Below are 9828 nucleotides of genomic sequence, written 5' to 3'. Positions count from 1 at the left end.
GTGTCTCCAAATGTCCCAATCATTCTATTTATGAAAGAGCAGAGAAACAGACATGTACATTCAATGCAGAGAAAACCCACCTAGCAACCCAGAAACAAATCAAGTCACTCTCCTTACCCGCAATTCTAAGTAGAGGAGCAGGGTTAACCAGACCTTGGAATAAACAGAATGAAACACAATAAGCTGACACTGAAAAAGAAGATAATTAAAGGAATACAAAAGAAGAGGGAAAATCAAATAAATGCACAGTACAAACATCTAATATCCAAACATCTAATATTAATATCCTAAGTGAGATGCGAAAAGAACAGAACTCACACGACAAGAACAGGATGCTTTGAGAAAAGAACAAAGCAAATGGAGACAAGCAGTGCGAACAGGACAAGAGTGAGTGCAGGGGTGCTTAGCCACAGGGTGGCCAGAACAAACTTCAGATGCAGAGGTGGCCGTTTCCTCTGTGTGGGATGGCATTAAGGGACATCTCAAAACTCAGGAGCTGGGTTGACTACCTTCCCCGTGGTGAAAGCAGCGGCAGAGGAAGCCGACCTTCAGAGAAGAGCAGAAGAGCAGCGGGAACGGTGAGCACAGAGAAGAACAGGGCAAGCAATAAATAGTACAGCCTGGATCCCCGATTTCCTCTCAGTTCCTATTTCTGTGCTCCTTGAGACATCCCACTGCCTCTGGATTCCATGAGACACCATGTAACCTTTTCATACATCCCCCTCTTGGTTCAAACTAGGTCAAGTTCGTCTTTGTTAGAAGACAAAAGGGTCTTAACCAAGACAACAGAGCTGGGCAACTGGGAGGTAGTCTGGTCTCAAGTCCCTAGTCTCAAGTCCCTCAAGTTCTCAAGAAGACGCAACCCAGCAGGCACCTTGTGACCTTGCTTTTGTGGTTAACATTTCCTAAATATTGCACTGACATTCAACTTGTAAAGTTGGACAGCAGATGCCTCACATGCAGTGTTTCCTGCATTTACATTTATTTTCTTAACATCTTGAAAGAAAGATGGGGCTTAGCCTGCCAAATCTCTAAGCACCTTATAATAACCTATTCAGACATCATACGGAAGGATTAATTTAACCATTTCACACGTTAATGCAGTAGCACACCAACTAAACTACCTTTTCACGTATCCAAGGCAGCCTGGGAGTTTTTCAAAGCAACTGGATTTACCTGAAAATAATATATTTTCACCCTAAAAGCCAGACTTGGGAAACAAACAAACAAAACACCAGCTTGAGAGAAAGAGCAAGCCTCAAACTGGCAATTTGAATGGGAGACCATGGCATCAGCCCTTAGTTCTCTCCATTCTTCTTCCAGATGTTTTTCCAAAATGCCCTTCCTTCCCAGGGCCCTCTGGAAGGCTCTGGATACGAGTGCCCAGGAGACAACTGATGAGGGGGCCTTGGCTTTCTGTGCTGTGGAAAGAGCGTACATGGCCCCCTCATGATCCAGCTGAAGGAGGGAGATCCTGCTTGGGTGGGAGAAAAAGAAAGAGAAAAAAGTCATCAAGGATATGGAAAGCACACAAAATAAAAGAAGCAGTATTCGGGGAAAGGGGTTTTCTGAGTCTAAGACCAGTTTTGCATTTTTCAAATGCACAGGAATCGTACTTGTCTTTGTTGATTTCAGTCTTGTGGGCATGCTGGCTTGCCTGTGTTCCGGGCTTGGGAGAAGTGAGCTGCCTCCTCGGCCCAGCCACAGCCACAGTCCACGGATTTGTTGTTTAACTCAAATCCAATTGAGTGGCACAGGGAAGAGAAGAGGAAACATCTCACACCCAAGTGGACACACCATAAACAAAGGAGAGTCTCACTGTGCCAGCTCTTGGCTTCTGCTGGGCCCCTCGGGGAGCCGATGTCCCTGTGCCAGGGTGAGGGCAGCCACCGAAGCAGATAGTGGGCAAGTGAGAAGAATATTGATTTCACACACTCAAATTCCTCAGGGTGGCTGCCCTCCTCCTCCCCTCACCGGAGAGGGTGGGGGTAGCGGGGGCCTGTGCTGTCCACCGTGGGCTGCCAACATGGCGCCTGTCGGGCAAGGTGTCACCAGCTTCTGGCTCCAGGCAGCAGGTTTGAGAAGAATCTGCATTGTCTATTTGTGAAGATTTATGGAGGAGCCAACACAGATCAGGCTTTGAAGCCGAACTCAGGTGAGCTCTCTCCCTGACACAGAGGATTTGGGAAGGTGGTCTGGATGATCAAGACTGATTTCCTCTCCCTTCTGGTTCCCATCGGTCTTCCAACCCTGGGCCTGGCCCGGGAGGAAAAGTGAAGGTGAAGTGTGCATAGCTGTCTGGCTCTATCATTCTTCTTTAGAGAGAAAGAGAGAGACTGGCACTTTTTGTGGCATCTCACATGGAGGGGAAAGGCCAAGATAAATGGATAGTTTCAAGGTCATTAGCTTCCTGAGCTCACAGTTTGCTTTTCTCTGCCAGAGGACTGCTTGGAGAGGTTATAAATGTTTTGTGGCTGGACTGGGGGAGTCCATTGTTGGATCTGGGGCTCTGAGACCGGCTGCCAGTGGCAAATTTGGACTCGGGGCTGTGGAGTGTGCCTTCTCTTTCTACGCACACTTGCTCTGATAGAGCTCAAGCCGCGAAATGTGGGGTCCAACCTCTTGGAAAGTCTAGAGTCTCCATCCTAGGGGACGGGTCTTTGGAGAGGGAGAGACCCAGGGAGGAGCAAGAAATGCCCCCTCAGCCTTCAGTCCCTCCCACCTCAGAGAAAAAGAGCCATGAATTCAAAAGGCAAGCCTTTAAGATGAAGAGGAGGTCTGGGTGGTGGCCTGATAGTGGGGAGAGGCGGGAAGGCAGGGCAGGGGCAAGGAGAGGGCACGAGCATGGGGAGCCTCATTCTTAATCTGTTAAGATCTGAGTTTCCGTTTTGTTTTTCTTCATCGCTTTTTTAGGTCGTGCAAGTTCTTGTTGACTGTATACCACAACCTTGCTTCTCTTTTTATTTTTTATTTTATTTTATTTTATTTTTTTGAAGATTTTATTTGTTTGACAGAGAGAGACTCAGCAAGAAAGGGAACACAAGCAGGGGGAGTGGGAGAGTGGAAGAAACAGGCTTCCCACTGAGCAGGGAGCCCGATGTGGGGTTCGATCCCAGGACCCTGGGATCATGACCCGAGCCAAAGGCAGACACTTAACGACTGAACCACCCAGGTGCCCCTTCACTTCTCTTTTTAAAGCGAATTTTTATTGTGCCCTGAAATATTCAACAGGAAAGAAAACCAACAAAGCTAAAGTTTCGACCATCGCCATGGTTCTGAATTTATCCCTGAGCCTTAACATTGTACGTGGACGCATCTTCACATCAGCGTGCACCTGCTAGGTGGTGTTTGGTTCTGTCTACATAATGTGATTTACACACATATTCGCCCACATTAGCACAGACTCTATTATTATCTCTCTGAGTGGCCACTGACTAGGTCACCGTTAGTGATACAGGGCCTCGGTCATTCCACTGTTTCTGGATGTTTGGATTAGAGAGCTTGTCTACATATCCATGTCTACCAAGATAACATTTAACTGTATGTACTGTTATATACATATGCATTTTTATCTATTTAGGCATTTTTTAATCTCTTCCTGTGATAAGGTTAGTCTTTTTCTTTTCTCCTTTTCCATCGCTTCTCTGGGTTATATTCTTAGAGGTTCAATCAACCAGGTGAGAACATGTGAATCTATCGTAAGCCTCACCGCCTATTACCACTTGGCTCCCTGAGAACCCGAATCAAACCGTGATGGGCAGCGTCCGCAGCAGGTACAAGTGGGGGAGTTTCGTCTCATCAAAGTCAACACAGATTTTTATCATTTTGCACTTACTTCAGGAAGGCGGCCTTCTGCATGTCTCTTGCTCCATTGCGCTTTCCCCTGGCGCTTGTTCTTTCCAGCCACCCTCATGCAGATCCAATTTCCTCTCCTCACGACCTGTCACCTAGGGAAGCATCTAGCACACAGTGCATTTGACAAATGACCGCCCCCAGCCGCCAACAGACTGGCCTGGAGAGGGGCTTGCTGCTGGCCCGCTTAGCCCCTCGTGAAGCTTGTCCTCCAGACGTAGCATTGCTGGACACGAAGATCCCCTCCTCTGCTTTGTGCCGGGCTTGGGTGTTCTCCCAACTCACCTTCGGGACACGGTTAGTGGCTTGGTAGGGCAGGAGGTGAGACACTGACTGTGGCCCGTGTCCTCTGGTTCAGCTTTTTGGTGTGGGAAGGCAGGGAGCAGGAATGATATGATTTCCAGAGGGATCTGGCTGTGTGTGGTTCACAGCTCAGAAAAGACTTGGGTGGCCGGGCCACCCTGCATTTGGCTGTCCTTCCCCTCCACCAAAGATGCGGACATGCTGCTTCTGCTGAGACGAATGGGGACAGGCCATCCCTTCTCTTGGGGAGGGGAGGACTTGGGCCCTGGAAGGCGCATGCAAACAAGAGATTTCTTACGATGTGGTGACTTCCCAGGACTCTAAATCCACTAGGGAAAGGCTCAGTCCCTCGCGCACACAGGCGATCGGTTTGGGATTTAACCAATGAGCAGGCGCTGATAAAACGCAAAACAGGAACAACAAAAGCACCATAGAAATGGCATCACCGGGGTCCTTGGCACCTGCTGGTACCCACATACTGTTTGGATCTGTCTGTAATTGCAGGTTTACGATGTCCATAAATGTGCTGTCTGAGCGATTTATTTTGTAGGGGTGTTGCGACAAGGCAACTGGGTCTTCCAGAGTAGATCAGGTGAGTCACATTGACGGGCCCTGCCAGTGTCAGCGAGCGTCCCCATGAGCATCTCCTCGGATCTGCCCCCCACACAGGACACGCGGTAGGAGAAGCTGCTCTAAATGGTGCTGCAAAGATGATGATCAAAGACATGCTTACTGTCCTCACTTCTGCGACGGGGAGACTTTGGTCAAGGAAGTTTGCTGGCTTGCACCAGCGACATGGGTATTTAACGGGACACCTGGACCTCAGTCAGGCCTGTGCCTCCTGGCCGGGCTCTTTTCTCTTTGCTTATCTTACGAAGTAGTGAGGACACATTTTTGTTCATGCCTTTACAGGATCAAATTTGAGAAATTCAAGAGGTGCCTGGGTGGCTCAGTCGGTTAAACATCCCACCCTTGATGTCGGCTCAGGACATGATCTCAGGGTCATTAGATCAAGCCTGGTGTAGGGCTCTGTGCTCAGCGGGGAGTTTGCTTGAGGATTTCTCTTCCTCTCTTCCTACCCCTCCCCACCTCTAATAAATAAAGCATTAAAATTTTTTGAGAAATTAAAACAACATAAAGAAGAACTTAGAATCTGTGACTGGGTGGTGACGGACATTAGCTAGACGTGCTATGGTGATCATTCCACAATATACACAAATATCAGATCAAGTCGTATGCCTGCAACTAAGATAGTGTTATACGTCAATTATACCATAATTAAAAAAAAAAATACCTCCTTCAGGGTAGCACGGCTTCAGATGGTAGAGTCAAGTTCTGGAACCTCTGTCCCAGGACGGACCAGTCACCTGTTCTAGAGAGTATCACCCAATCACCCAACACCACATAGCAGTGTAGTTTCCAGAGCATTTTCAGAGAGCACTGGCATTCACATTCTCTCACTGGAGTCTCAGAACGACTTTGTAGATGGAGGTATTGCAAGTGTGTTGAGGGATACGGATAAACTGGGACGCAATCCGAGCTTGTCCTCTCCGTGGTCGCCCAGCTAGGAAGAAGCCAAGGTGACACCAGAATTTCGCATAAGCAGCCAACAGCAAGGATTAGGGCTACGTCCCTGACACCATAACCGCCAGGGGATGGTTGGAACACCTCGTCTGCCCGAAGATAGCTCACCGGGTTGCCACCGCAACCCTATGAAGTGGACACATTCCTAACCCCATTTACCAGAGGAGAAAATTGAGATACAGAGAAAATAACCCGGTGAAGGTCACCTAGCTGGTAAGTTGCAGAGGCCAGATTTGAACCCAGATGGTCCGACTTTAGGTCTTAACCACTAACCACACACCTGCAAGAAGAGGTGAAGGTGAAGGTGTGTGACCACACTTACCACAGGCCCCCTGAAGGTCTGCTTGCTCCTTGAAGGGCAGTGTCGGGTTGGCCCCGAAAAACAGGGGGACCCCTTCCCCACTGAGGCAGAGTGGGCTGATGCACACACTGGTCCCCCATACCAGAAGCCTCTGTGTCCTCAAGTCCTGAACTCCCCGGAAGAGGGAGGAGAAGAGCATGTAAAGTTGGACCAAAATAATGAGAATGAACAGAGGGAGTGTTGTCCCTGCTCAGCCCCATGGTAATTGGGGGTGCTCCAGGGCCACGAGCAGCTCCAGCAGCACCCCAGAAATGTGCACAGTGGCTTGGCATGACGGGGTGCGCTCAGGCTGCGAGGGCAGGTACTGGAGCCAGGAGAGAGCCCCATAGAACCCAGAAATGCAAACGGAAACTGTTAATAACTCAGACGCATTAAGAGTCAGCTAGTAGGCCTGACACAGTTGGGGCTCCCTTCGCCAAAAGAAAAGGAATGGCTTTTGCATTTTTCTTTGAAACTGCTCACTGTGGGCTGGGAGCTGCCATCCCCCAAATGTCAGAGAGGGACAGGGGTCTGCAGAGTTACTGGATGAAGCAATTTGGCCCTGGGAGTGGAAGGTAAGTTGGCACGGCTCCGTGAGGCCCGGCTGCTGGGGTAACACGCATGACTGCTCCCGCGACAGCGTGGGTTCTGACACTGGGCCCGGGAGGCCTGGCGGCTCAGAGACTGGGGGTTGGCGCTGAGAGCTGCAGAGTTGGACAATTGGACTGTTCACAGTTGGGCCACTTTGGGCTGCTACTAGTTCCGGCTTCTGCTGGATGCTAGGTTTCTTTTTCAGAATCCTCTCCATTCAGGGTCTGCTTATGTGTCCTTCTGTTTCCATCCTGGTCCCACACAAAGGATAAGGCTAAATGTTCAAGGGTCCCCCTCCCCAATACTCAGTCGATTAACTCATCCATTTATTAATTCATCCATTAATCAGTCATGATGAATCCTTCCATCATCTTTACGGGCCCCTGACTACGTGCCGAGCCTGGTGCCAGGCCCTGCGTAGGCAGCATAAATAGGAGGGAAGGCACTGTGCTTTCCTTGAGGAGTTTCTAGACTTAATCTGGGAGGTCAAAAGCAGAAACCAGCTTCAGCCAGAGCGTAATTAAGCAAGGATCTATGAGTCACTGTAACTGTTAGAGTCAGAAGGGAAGGCTGAGTCTAGTTATTTAATCGTCCCTGGGAAAACTGTCCCTGGTTGCTGTCCCCTGATATCACACCCTCATACTTCTCTGTCCCACGATGTCCCATACCTCATACTCCATGCATACATGCCTCCATGTCTTTAGAGAGGAGGGAGCAGTTGCATGAGAATGGGTCTGATTCCAGTTCCCTGGTTTTCTGGTAGCTTCCATCTGAGGCCCTTCCAGCTTCCCTGGCCCACCAAGGACCTCGGAGGGAGCATGACATGGAAGACCAGCACACCCAGGTCTTCCACCAGCAGGGGGGAAATTCGGTGGTCGGAGAGGAGGGGACAACTAGCGGGGAGCAAGCATTTTTTAAAAGTGATCTCATTATGTGGAAAATTTTGTGAGTGTCTACTATATCCTGGGGATTTCATACCCATTGTCTGTCGTCTTGGAAAGAGGTTACATAACCCGTGCCAGTTCTCACGGCTAGTTAGGGACCTAGCAGGTGCTTGAACTCATGCAGCAGAGGTTCTTCCAAAATAGAAGGTTCTGGTCAGCTGTTTCACTGATGACCGTGTAGCTGGACCACCCAGACCTGAGCAGAAGGATTGACCAAAGGGTTTCCATGGAAGGATCAGTCTGCTGAGCTATGATTCTTTTTGTTTTTAAGATTTTATTTATTCATGAAAGAGAGAGAGAGAGAGAGCATGAGCTGGGCGACGGGCAGTGGGAGAGGGAAAGCAGACACCCTGCTGAGGAAGGAACCCAATGGGGAACTCCACCCTGGAACCCTGAGATCATGACTTGAGCCAAAGGCAGACGCTTAACTGACCAAGCCACCCAGGTGCCCCTGAAATGTGATTCTTTTTTTTTTTTTTTTAAAGATTTTTATTTATTTATTTGACAGAGAGAGATCACAAGTAGACGGAGAGGCAGGCAGAGAGAGAGAGAGAGAGAGGGAAGCAGGCTCCCTGCTGAGCAAAGAGCCCGATGCGGGACTCGATCCCAGGACCCTGAGATCATGACCTGAGCCGAAGGCAGCGGCTTAACCCACTGAGCCACCCAGGCGTCCCCTGAAATGTGATTCTTGATGAAAGAATGATTTGGGGTTTTGTTCTGTTGGGCTTCTGGGGTTTGCTCATTGATTTAAGGAGAGCAGGTAGAGAACCAGGCTCTGCACTACATTCCTGCACGACATTCCTTGAAGCGATGTGAGCAGCTACGGCTACAGAATTCGTCTGTTAGATTTACCCAGTGAGTCACAGAGCAAGTACCTGATACAGGACATGTGAATGCGGACAGGGGCAGAGGAGGGGACTGCCTGGGTGCACAGATCCCAGCAGCAGGGTCTTCAGGGCCCGGCCCCCGGCGGAGGCGGGAAGGCCTTGGGTTACCGAATGGGGGCGAGGGATATTCCTGACTTAAGGCAAATAAGACGGTGCCGGCAACTTTCAGCAGCTTCGCCATTTGCTTAATGGTGGGAGGGAAGGAGACGTCAGGGCAGGTCCCACTCACAGATCATAGGTTTTGTCCTCGAGAGAAACGCTGAGGTTATATAAGCCGCCGGTCTTACTTTACAGGTAAAGTGACCTTTCCAAGTAGAAGGTAATTAGAAATACAGCGGAATCTCCGTTGCTAATTTTTCAATTCCCTGTCATAGGCTATTTCTCTCATGGCACACTCTACACCGCAGGTCAGCAAACTCTTTCAACAAAGGGCCAAATAGTGAATATTTTAGATTTCGTGAACCATACAGTCTCTGTGGTTATGACTCAACTGTGCAGACAGACAACACATGGACAGATGCGTTCCAATAAAATTTTATTTTCAAAAATCAGGTGGCATGGGCACCTGGGTGGCACAGCTGGTTGAGTGCCAACCCTTGGTGTTGACTCAGGTCTGATCTCAGGGTCGTGAGATCGAGCCCCGCATCGGGCTCCACGCTCAGCATGGAGTCTGCTTGAGTTTCTCTCTCCCTTTCCTTATGCCCTTCGCCCTGCTCTCTCTCTTTCTCTCGCCCTAAAATAAATTTTTTAAAAATCAGGTGGAAGGCTGGATTAGGTCCACGAGCCATAGTTTGCAGACCCCTGCTCTGGATATTTTCCTTCTTCAAACGCCATGGTAAGGAGATGGTCAGGGTTTAGAGCCAGTGATTGGTGGTTTGGAGGACGCATCTTCACCTTCCAAAATTCAGGGCACTAAAAGCAGTCATGGCTCCATGCTGCGTCCTTAAACCAGTGGAAAGAAGTCGGATGCCAGCTCTGTGAACTTGAACAAAAAGAGATCATTTGGGGAAAAAAGGAGTGCGGAGAGACAACTCTGATAATTAGTACTTTCTAGCTCAAAAAGAATCACTAATGAGAAGTGATGTCCAATTATAAGGCAGAGGTAATGCATGTCAATTTCCCAATTTACCTCCAGCCAGCATCTTCTTAATTTCAGAATGGGTTCAGATTATCGTTGATTGGAGAACCAAAACAGGTAGATAATTATCCCCCAGAACCATCCTTCTTACACTCTCAAGGGCAAATGGGTTCAAAAAAATTCATTCAAAGGCTGGAAGGTAATCTTGCCGTATTACAACTCAGCTGTTGTGAGGAAGGAAAAACGTCT

This window comes from Enhydra lutris, unplaced genomic scaffold (assembly GCF_002288905.1).
Source record: "Enhydra lutris kenyoni isolate GAN:26980312 unplaced genomic scaffold, ASM228890v2 scaffoldscaffold24, whole genome shotgun sequence".
Classification (NCBI taxonomy): Eukaryota; Metazoa; Chordata; class Mammalia; order Carnivora; family Mustelidae; genus Enhydra; species Enhydra lutris.
The sequence above is the reverse complement of the archived record's forward strand: the minus strand, read 5'-3'. Positions refer to the sequence as shown.